Raw genomic sequence first — 12,083 nt, 5'->3', positions numbered from 1 at the left:
GGTTGCTCTGGTAACCAAAATATTGCAAACCCTGTAACATGTTACACCTCTAACTATTTCCAACTCTATTCTTACCTAATAAAAGAATTTGGGAAAAGGACATATCAGGCAAAGGTCCCACTGCCTAAGATCATAGCTAGTCATGGACAAGAGGAATAAAAATAAATCCGAGCCTGCCTGACTAACAAACACAGGAAACCATTCACAACTAAGTACATATATTTTTTATATATTGGCTATGGATGTAACTATGGACATTCCTGACTTCACTCACCTAATTTCAGGCAGATTTTAAGGCTGACATTTACCTTTACATATTGAGGGACTATTATATAAATGTTATTTATGCTTGTGGGGCTGCATTACTGAGTTTACTGAGAAAGGGATTGCAGTAGACTGCAAAGAGACCATGCTACATTAGAGAAAGGGGAGCAATAACAGGATAAATGGCCAAAAATGAACAGCAGTTGTGAATTCCCAAAACTAAACTAACAGAGTAGTCCGGAAATAACTTTCATTTCCCTTGAGCTTATTATTTACATAAACTATATTTAAATAAAGTTTGAATTTTATGTTGGCACAGTATAGTAACTCAATCGACTAAGCTTGTTTTAATTTTTTTTTTAAGATTTCATTTATTTATTTGACAGAGAGAGACACAGGGAGAGAGGGAACACAAGCAGGGAGAGTGGGAGAGGGAGAAGCAGGCTTCCCGCTGAGCAGGGAGCCCGATGCAGGGCTCGATCCCAGGACCCTGGGATCATGACCTGAGCTGAAGGCAGACACTTAACGACTGAGCCACCCAGGCACCCCTTGTTTTAATTTTTTTTAACGATTTTATTTATTTGAGAGAGAGAGAGAGAGCAGAGCAAGCCAGAGAGAGCATGAGCAGGGGGCAGGGGCAGAGGGAGAGGGAGAAGCAGACTCCCTGCTGAGCAGGGACCTTCAGATCATGACCTGAGCCAAAGTTAGACCCTTAACCAACTGAGCCACCCAGGTGCCCCACTTGTTTTAAATTCTACTTAGTAATAGTAAAATGCGAACAAACTAGGAAGAAAGGCAAAAAGGAATAAATAGAGTGATGGTACCAAACCTTAATTCCATCCTCCATAGGGTATCTTTGGGTTATAGGTGAAGAGAGGAAGCCTCAGCACACACTGTATGTAAGTACTATGCCCTCCTCTCTAGCAATCACCAAAAACATGAGCGTTATCCTGAAATCTTATCAGTCTGCTCTGAGGAGATGGGCTGTCTGACCTTGACTATCATAAGCACTTTCCTGTTCCGAACACCTCCAGTTCCTTCTGCTTTAACACGATATTAGTCTCCCCTCATTCACCCGTTTTAAATCACTTCAACTAAATTTCTAACATGTACTAAGTTCCTATGGACCGAATAAAATCTATTGGTAATTTTGTTACCAACAGAAGTCAGGAGTATCTGTCAGTAGTCCTAGAAGGCTATGGCTATTTTACCATAACCTTGTGTCTTTCTCATTTGTTTTTGTTTTCATTAGCAACTATGTGAGATAAGTTAAGTATAATTCTTGCCAAAGATACTGGAGTTCTTTTCATCTGGCCAAACAAAGAGGAATAAAGGGAGGCTAAGTAAGACTAAGAACAATTATGTTAAAAATGCTGCCAAGTTCAGGGCGCCTGGGTAGCTCAGTCAGTTAAGCGCCTGCCTTCGGCTCAGGTCATGATCCCAGGGTCCTGGGATTGAGCCTGGAGCCTCATGTCAGGCTCCCTGCTCAGCAGGGTCCTACTTCTCCCTCTCCCTCTCCCTCTGCAGTTCCCCCTGCTTGTGCACTCTCTCTCTCTCTCAAAGAAATAAATAAATAAAAATACTGCCAGGTTCAAAGCAATTTAGGGATCACAATACTATATACTTGTGCACCCTGAATTGCTTTATCAGTAAAATAAGATGGTAGCAAGAAGGGGGCCTGGCTGGCTCAGCCGGAGGAACGTGTGACTTTTGATCTTGGGGTTGTGAGTTTAATCCCCACACTGGGTGTAGAGATTACTTAAAAGTAAAATCTTAAAAAAAAAGATGGTAGCAAGATATGTTCTCTAACCTCCCTTCTACTTCAAACACATTATGGTCCTACATAACTTTACTTTGCTGGTATCCATTCTTTTTTCGTATCTATAGCATGAAAAGAGGGTATTAAACATTAAATTAATAAAATGCAAGAATTTCTGTTCTGCCATTTATTAGTTGTGACCTTAGGCAAATTCTTAATTTCCTTTAGTCTCAAACACTTCATAATAATAATATCTACACTTCAAGGAGTTTTTGAGAGGATTAAATGAGATATAATCATTTACCTATACCCTATTATGTATTTATAAATCTCATATAATATACTCCTCAAAATGCTCATTTTATAAATGGGAGACCTAGAGCTGAGAGAGGTGACCCACCTGAAAACAAATGAGTGAGAAGCAGGCCAATGTAAGAGGTAAGCTCTGGTCTCTGTTTAAGAACAAGTACTCCTCCAGATGGCGGTTCTCAGATGTCTTGTTCTCAGGACCCTTTTCATTATTAAAAATTATTGAAGACACCAAATTTTTTGTTTGTGCAATTATAGTTATCAATATTTACCATATTAGAAATCAGAAGTGAATAGTTTTTAAATATGTGTAATTCATTTAAAAATAATAATGAACCCATTTTATTTTACAAGAGTCAAGATATGGAAGCAACCTAAGTGTCCATTAATTGGTGAATGGATAAAAAAGATGTGGGCTGTGTGTGTGTGTATACATATAATGGAATATTAGTTATAAAAAAGAATGAGAACTTCCTATTTGTGACATGGATGGACCAAGGCAGTATTATGCTAAGTAATGTAAGTCAGACAGAGAAAGACAAATACCATATGCTTTCACTTGTAAGTGGAATCTAAAAAACCAAATGAACGAATTTTAAAAAGTAGAAATAGACCCACAAATACGGAGAACAAACTGATGGTTGCGAGAGAGGAGGGGGTGGGGATGGGAAATATGGGTGAAGGGGAGTGGAAGGTACAGATCTCCAGTTATAGAATGAATAAGTCACGGTGATGAAAGGTACAGTATAGGGAATATAGTCAATGGTACTGTAATAGTGTCGTATGGTGGCAGGTGGGAGCTCCACTTACGGAGGACGTGGATAACCTATAGGGCTGTCGAATCACTCTGTTGTACACTTGAAACTAATGTAACATTCACATCACTACACTTCAATTAAAAAAATTTTTAATAATGAATCCATCTTAACATTTTTTAAACAGTGAGAAAAGTGGAGCAGTTTTACATTTTCTCAAATCTCTTTAATGTTTAACTTCAAAGAAGAAATTGGATTATCTGCTTCTGCATTAAATCCATCACAGTGTGTTGTTGGGGCTGACGTATATGAAGTATAAGTGGCCAAAAATACATAGCTGGAAAAGGAGGGATATTTTAATAGCCTTCCGTAATAATGGTTATTCTTTGATACTACACAAAAACTGGACAAGTAGGAGTCTCCTAAAAGTTAGATGCAATGTGGAATCTGAAACCCTACTGATGAAATTTTCATATTCTGATAAATTAAAATCTACTGTCGGTTGCATAGTTTGAATGGATTTTTTTACACATACATGAATACGAAACATGGGCAAAGGTTGAAGCAAAAAATATTGATTCACTCAGCTAGGCAGATCAGTTCTGTAGATACAAGCTTTCCAAGAGCCTAATTTGTCTTTGAAAGTTTGAGTTTTATCATTCGGAATAAATACTGTCATTTGTTTTCCTTGAAGTAACAGGCTCACTTCATTCATTTTTGAGAATATGCCTGCAAATCTAAATAACCATGGTTTGTCATTGTTTCTAGTAAAATTTGTGTTTCATGAAGAGTCTTGAAGTAACCACTAATCTTCAGTATGCTGAAGAATTTCATTACATATGCTTCACATTTTGTCACCCAGAATATTAAAAAGACATTGACTCTGAGGTTGGAATTTAATAAAATTATTAATTTTTACTACTTCATTCAGGATATTATTAGATGAAGCTAGCTTCCTTTGTTTGGTGTTTGGTTGGTTGGGTGGCTGTTTATTTGGTTGGCTGGTTTGGTGTTTCGTTGGCTGAATGGTTTGGTGGCTTGTTCTTACTGTGAGTACATGGCAGTGAAGAATGTAAGAATATAGTCTGGTGCTCTCTGTTGATTTGTGCAAAGATTCTACCAGCAGTTCTACCCACGATTTCTTTTGTATTATCATTGCAAATACATTATTGTTATGTATACACATATTTATTATGCTTGCAAATTGTACTTTGAGAACTGCCACACTGGATGACCAACTACTGGTTATCGGAATTGAGATAGAAAACTAAATATATTTTAAGATAAGTTAGGAGATTTTAAGGATGGTGTAAGAGAAAGGAGTAGAAGATGATTTTTAAAAGAAAAAAAATTAAGAAAACATTAAGAAAACATTGAACCCTTTTGAGATCTAAAGAGAGATTTTCACTTGGAAACACTAGATTGCTCACAAAAGTATTATGTACACCAAATACCTGCAAAAGAAATTATTAATGTAAATGTATGCTTTAATGCTTTTAATTGGTCCCTAAATGGCATAATTAAAGTATAGAACCTTAACTGACCTAGCACCACTTAGATGCTGCCAGTTATGAAATGCTGAAAAACTCTTCAGAAGAAACTCTTCTAAAACAAACAGATACAGAAAGTTCACATTCTCAGAAAAGTTTAATTAAAAAGAAAAAAAAGGGTTTTCCAAATGTGGCACTAATTAGTCTTGGTTGATTTTTGTTTGTTTGCTTTAATTTTTGGTTGTAAGCTATCACAGGCAGTCTTTTCTATTTCTGCAGTGTAGTGTTTTGTTTTTTTTTTTTCTTTTTCATATGTCAACACTGAAAGGCTGACTATAGGGAGACAAGCTTTTTTCTTTCACTACATTTATGTCTTGATTTTAACTCGGCTGAAGTCTTGATTTCCAAACACCAATTAGTTTTTCCTTCATGCTGCAGAAAACAGCCAATTCTGAATTAAGAAAAGTCAGAGATTTTATACCATACAAAGGTCTTGAAGAAGGGATACACTTAGCAGAACTTTTCCCCCTACCTACAAATATTATATGGAGAAACCGGAAAGTATCTTTCTAATACGAGGTCTTAAATGTGCTATTATTTCACACTCAGGTGTAATATTTAGAATATTCCATCCAGAATATAAACTGCATAAGAATAAGAGTTATATCTCATTGGTAAACCACAACATCCTCACCATCTAGTATAGCGTGAAGCTCCTCGCAGGCATGCAATAAATTCTGTTGATTGGGTGTGTAGAAAAACTACTCTTTTGTGGAAGTTTCAAGGCTCATCTGAGAAAATATACAAACACATCTCACATATATTTATGATAATGATGTTATCTCAGATGTGTACGTGTACGTGTGTGTGTTCTACTGTGACTGTCATTTGGTAAAATCTCCCCTTTTTAAAATTGAAAACAGGGGTACCTGGGTGGCTCAGCCGGTTAAGCATCTGCCTTCCGCTCTGGTCATGATCCTGGGGTCCTGGGATTGAACCCCACATCAAGCTCAGCAGGGAGTCTGTTTCTCCCTCTGCCCCTCCTCCAGCTCATGCTCTCTCTCTTGCTCACTCTCTCTCAAATAAATAAATAAAATCTTTTTAAAAAACAAAATAAAATTGAAAACAAAAATTCAGCTGAATTTTTCTGACACTCCTTTTGCTCCCTAGCCATAAAATCTTCAATCTCAAACACAGACTTTGACAGAGCCAATTCAACTAAATTATATCTTAGGTTAATGAGGAGTGTAACACTGGAACATGGACTTGAGAGGAAGGTTCTGAACAATGTCTCTAATTCCAATGTAACCTGGACAGCATTTACAGAAGAGAGGGCATGGCTGGAGACAAAGCCCAGCTCCACTAATGAGCTGTAGGCCTTTGGGCAAATACATTAGTTTCTCTAGACCTCCCTTTCTACATCTTGAAAAGAGGTGTAACAATGTCTACTTCTCACGTGACTGTTACTAAGATTAAATGAAATACTATATAAAGCACTTAGCACAAAAGGCCCAGTGACTGAGACAGAGTAAATGCTCAATAAATGTTAGTTTGCTTTGTTTTACGGAAATCCAGGCTTCAAACTTGACAGTAAAGACTCTGAGGTTTGTAACACAGAAAAGCATACACCTTTCACTCCAACTACATATGGTATATAGCCACTACCAGAATCCACCACCAATTTAAAGACACTCTCTAGTTAAGAAATAGACACACACAGTAATCTATTTTCTAGAGCATGATAAATGAGCTACTGGTATTCATCACTGGTAATAACTACTGATACTAATTCATATTTCCAATTTTTGATCAATTTTAGTCACTTTCTAATTTGTTTTATAAAATGATTTCACTATTTAGAAGAAAAGACATGTGGAAATTTCATTATCATGGCTCCTGCTAGTACTGATAAATAAATGTGGTACTGTTCAAGGAAACAACATTACAGAACACTAGGCATCATGTGAAATATGCCAATATTACTTATTCATATTTAGGGCTGTTTAGTATGTCATATCAACTTTGCCTTCAAAGCACTTCCCATAAATGTATCTTCAACATGGCATGCCTTGTATGCCATATTTAGTTCACTTTACATGTTATTGCTAAGTGCTAGGTAATATTAACTACCACTTTCTAACGATATTTTATATCCTCATAACATCTTAAACTTTGCATGATACTTACATGAACATGTGTGTGTTAGACAGATCCAGAAACTATACACATGTGCATTGTATAACATCCACATAAAGTGTTACTGAAGCCTTAAAACTGGCCTACATGTAATCATTTCCCTCAGCTCTCCTATTGATACATATAATCATGTAAAGCCAATTATATAACTTCACTGGACTCTAATTTTCTGGTTCTTAATAGGAAGAGAGTTAAGAGAATATATATGTAATATGGAAACTCACTTTAAAATGTATGAAGACAATCTAAAAATTGTAGAAAATGGCTTGTCAATTAACCCTTTACTGTCTACAAAGTCTACCACCATGTGCTTCGTATGCTGCATGCAAGTAAATAATGGCAGAAATAATTAACAAATGAAATACTACTATTTACTGAGTACTTACCAAAGGTGAAACACTGTTCCAAGAGCTTTACCTGTTTTCATACAATTCTTATCAGAGCCCAGCAAGGCAGGTACAATTATTCCCATTTTTAAATGACTGAGGCTTGGAATTAAGGTCTTAAGGCCGAGCTGAGACTTTCACTACTTCACATAACTGCTTTAACCAAATCACTCAATAAAAATAGTAATATTAATAATAAATAATAATGATAATAAGGAGAAGGAGGATTACTCATCATCACCATCCAGCAGGTGTGTGTAGCTTTGATTTATTTTCCCCCAAAGCAAGGACAGGTTTTCCTAAGTCTGCCATGTCCCCTTACAGCAAAATATGAGCTACTGGCTGGAGCCCCTCCTTTCTATCCCCTTAATCCCTGTCCCTAATCAGTACTACTATAGTACTCTCTGATCTCTCCCCCACTTTTATAATCCATTATTTGCACTGCTGCCTTCTAAAAATAACAACACACATTCATGAACTTGCAAAACTGAAAGTAAACAAAAGCTCTAATGGTTCTAAAGTTCTTAGGAAGGCATTCAAGGCTCTTCATGAATTGGCCCAACCTATCTTCCTAGCCTTATCTCCTCTCATGGTCTACTCCCTATCCCCACTTTACTCTTAACCATGTTCACCATGTTTTTCAGATTCCCATGCCTTTGCTCATAATATTCTTTCAGCCTCTAACAGTGTCCCTCTCCTTCACCATCTACATCACATTGCCCAATCAGAGATATATGCATCTTTTTCTGATGTTTCCATGGAGATACACCATGTTGTATATTTGACTCTATCTAGAGTAATAGTTGCACATTTATTCTGGCCTATCAACTGTCACCAGTAAGTAGTATAATTTACTTATAAGTCACTCAATTGACTATTAATTTGAATGATTAGTTGTGTGACCTCAGACAATTTACCTCCAAGAATCTCCATTTCCTCATTTGTAAAATGAGGATAATAACAGTATTTGTTCATTCATATATGTAAAATAGCAGAATTTGCCCCATATAAATGTGAACAATTTCGATATTACTATTAGCTGAAATTTGTGACCAAGAATTTCATTATTTGATGCTAACTGGCTCATTTCTTCAACTCTGATTTCAGCTTTCGCAAATCTTCAAAGCAAAGTTTTTCAGTATAAAATCGTATTTTTAAAAAAACTATAGTACTTACTTTATAACTTTTCAAAGTAATTTATATGAGCAAACATAACCATTATAATATTGGGCTAAAAGACAAGCTAACTATAATACCTTTCTAGAATATATTGCTAATAAAGTCAGAATGGATTCCTGCAGAGCACGAAATAAGCTCTTCCCTCCACCCAGAGCATCAGTTCATCCTGAAATTTTACTACATATATAATGAAATGAGAGTTATAAATTAAGGTAGGACTCTTGGGAAGAGATAAGCCTATTCACTGAACATTTCCATTTCTGCACACAGTTTAGAAAACCTTTCTGAATGCTTCCAAACATTCTGCTATTCACACAAAAAAATTAAGCTTGTTTTCCAGTTACAGGACATTGATAGTTCAACATCTGTGTCTCCTCTTCTTTCTCCCTTTGCATTAGGCAACTTAACACCTTTGACCCCTTAGGTCTTGGTGTCTACAACTAGAAAGCAAATGGACACTGGGGTTGTGACAGCGGCTGGATGGGAGAAGCAACCCATGCCCTACACTGAGTTGGGAGACAGAAGCCTCATTATGGCATACAGCAAGAAACAGACTCATCAGTACTCATACTGAGTGCCTCCTTGGAAAATACGGAAATAATTAGCTGTGCTCTCTAAGCTAAAGAGTTTGCACTCCAAAATAAGGACTGGATGGCTAAGAATAATAAAATTTAACAACAGCAAAACTAGAAGTAAATACCCAACTACACAACAGTCATTAAATGGTAAAAGCATTATAATCTAGTATCAGGGTCATGACTAATACTGTATCATGCACATATAACCAGGGGGGAAAAAGCCTCCTTACGATGCATCTAGAAAACTGAAGAATAAATCACAGAAGATTCCCCATCATCTTCTCAAAAATCATAAATATGTCAATCACTTCTCCAATAGAAAGTAATTATAAGAAGTGAAGGTTTACTCAGTTACTGTGAAACAGATCTAACACCTTGCATATACTGAGAAGAACAGATGGTGAAAGCAGTAAAAATTCCAGTGGTAACTATGACTAATTATTATTAAATTTATGAGGCTTGACTTAAAGATAAGTTCTGAGTTAAATAACAGCAACTCAGCACTTCACAAAGACAAATTTAATCTTATGACCTATAGTAAGCAAAGTAGGATGGTAAATTACTTAAGAATAAGTGGGATGTTCTTTAGAGGAATATATTTATCAGTAGAATTACCAAGGTTTGGCTTCCAGGTCAGTGCTGACATCTGCAAGTGTTAAGCCTCACAGAAAGAGAAATATGTGGATTGATGCTTTAGGACTCCTCTGCTCATCCCAACACAGACTTCTATTTCATATTTAAAATAATGATGAGCAGGCATGTAACTTTCTAGGCCCCTATTTGATTTCATGCCCACATATTTCTTTATTTCCATACTACCAAATAACAATGATTTATATGGAGTAACAGCGAAAATGGTATAACCACTCTCGCTTCAAAAAGCTTGTTGACTTTAGCAATTTCTCATTCATAAAAGACTGCTTTTGAAAGTGAGTAAATATATATGTAGGCATTCTTATGGACCACGAGAATAGCTGCAGTCCAAGGTAGCTGGAAGTGGCCAGACACAGAGCCTTAGGGGTGCTGGGAACAAAGAATGGAGAAAATCTAAAATAAAAAAGAACCTAAAATGCTACCCATCAGAAGCGAGGATTCATTCACCAAATATTCCTTTGCATCACCTCAGCCAGGGGGAAACAAAGACTTTTCCAAAGGCCCCAAAACAAGGGCCAAAGAAGTGTAAATTGAAAGGAAAGATTTCTCAAGGCCAAGAAAACCAGTGTGCCAGGCACGATTCTAAGTGTTTTTCATGCATTAACAGGCGCTTTGTCTAACAAGCTAATGAATCATATAGCACCATTTCCCCTGAATTACAAAGCAGAAACTGAGGCACTGAGAACTTGCTGGAGGTTATAAAGCTAGAAAGAGCTGAAACTCAAATTTAAACATAAAAAGTCTAACTCCAGAATCTGGTCTACCCATGATGTGACATAGAAAAGCAGGGTTTCTGAGTATCTTCACAAAAACAAGCCAAAAATCACTCACCCAGACAATAGTCAATACAAAATTAAAGTCACCGTGTAAAAATCAAACATGTTATTATTTTCAAACTACTACCTAGAATTGTTTTTTTTAAAAAATCTGAGTTCATTTGCAGAGTGTTTCTGCCCTGACAGTTCACAACAGTGAAAGAGATGGGAGTTTCTCCTTGCTACCACCTTCGGCTTTGGCCTTAAAAGTGTTTTTAACTCTCTTCTTTTAAAGTGAATGTTAATGAGTCCTTAATTGTCAAAGACTTCATAAATATTCATTAAACATCAAGAGAAGTTGTGTTTCCTTTCCCTAAAAGCTAAAAGAGAAAACAGTTAAGACTCCAAAATGGAATAAGCATGCAGAAAGACTAAGTAGATTTATAAACATTCAGTTTTGTCTTAGATGTTAATCTGAATCGTTCACATCATTAGAAAACTTAAAAAACTTCTTAGTGTAGAGATACTTGGATACTTTTCTTTTTGCTTTTATAAGAAGTTCTCCAGAGTATCACCTTTGTTGGAGATATTTCCATTTTTATCTTTCATCCTCTTCTGAATGATCCAAAACATTTCACCAACTCTTCACGCTGCCTTCTGCACCACTGAACAGTAAAATGATTATGATGATGGGAGGAAATGACTTTGATCTAAATCAACAGGGCAGGCCCAGCTATTATGAAAGTGCCACAAACCTTCATTAAAAAAAAAGTTTTTCACATTGGATTTGAGTCTTCAAAGAAAGCATTTGCCAAAGTGTTGTATTTTACACCAATCCTACACAGCAGTTAGGTAATATTATCACACAGATAGCTTCCTCTTGATGAAGCCACAACCTCAAATATTTCCTAGGTGCCAAAGTGGGGAGATGACCACCAGCTATGACAGCAAGGCCAGTGTTCCCAAGGTCAGCTCGGGAAATATAAAGGGCCTGGCACGTCAAATATTAACTCACGGAGAAAAAATCTCTCCAAAACCCACCACATCTGATTCACTGAAGCAGGCTAAATAAGTACCTATAAAAGAAGAAATAATATGTTTGCTATTTCCAGATGTACAGCAACAATTTTTCCCCTTTTCTCTTAGTATTTTTACGTCCTCAACCAAGAGAGATAAATGCATAGCTTTCTATAAAGCTATGTCTATAAAATCTATGAATTATGAAAGTAGCTACCTTGTCATTAATCTTGCAGCTATAAATAAGAGACACACCAGTCACATTTGGAGAAAATAAAACATCGATATTGAGAAAATTGGAATGTTTATTTAATGGAGTCCCTAGTTCTATAATTTCCAATATGAGCTAAATTCAGAATTATTAAATCATTTAGGTTTTTCTTAATTTTTTAATTGAAAAACAATTAATCACATTTTTGTTTTGTATTTGACTCTAAAGTGTCAAAATAAGCCAAATACACTTACCAGTTCTTGAAATGGTTTCCCCAATTGCCTTGTATTTCTCACTCCCTGAAATTTGGATGGGAATGGCTCCAGATGGGATAAAGACAGTCATTACACACCTGTATGGATCTAATAAGCTACACTCTGTGGCTAAATAATTGTGTTTATATAAGGACGCTCCTGCTTTTTCAAATAAAAAATAAAATCAAAACTTTGTTAACCTATCATGTCCAGTAAACAGAAACATTTTACACTGCCTGAATTCAGAAACACATAGCACAAAATAGCTCACAATTA

General features: G+C 36.1%; 1 protein-coding gene across 9 annotated transcripts in view; it reads right to left on the bottom strand.

The window, feature by feature from the left end:
- BMPR1B (bone morphogenetic protein receptor type 1B) overlaps positions 1 to 12,083 on the bottom strand; it is a 391,083-nt gene that overhangs the window by 71,941 nt on the left and 307,059 nt on the right. The gene's annotated exons all lie outside the window — the stretch shown is intronic.

The sequence above is a fragment of the Phoca vitulina genome, unplaced genomic scaffold (genome assembly GCF_004348235.1).
Source record: "Phoca vitulina isolate PV1807 unplaced genomic scaffold, GSC_HSeal_1.0 scaffold3, whole genome shotgun sequence".
Classification (NCBI taxonomy): domain Eukaryota; kingdom Metazoa; phylum Chordata; class Mammalia; order Carnivora; family Phocidae; genus Phoca; species Phoca vitulina.
Note: the sequence above shows the minus strand (reverse complement) of the source record. Positions and strands in the feature narration are given on the sequence as shown.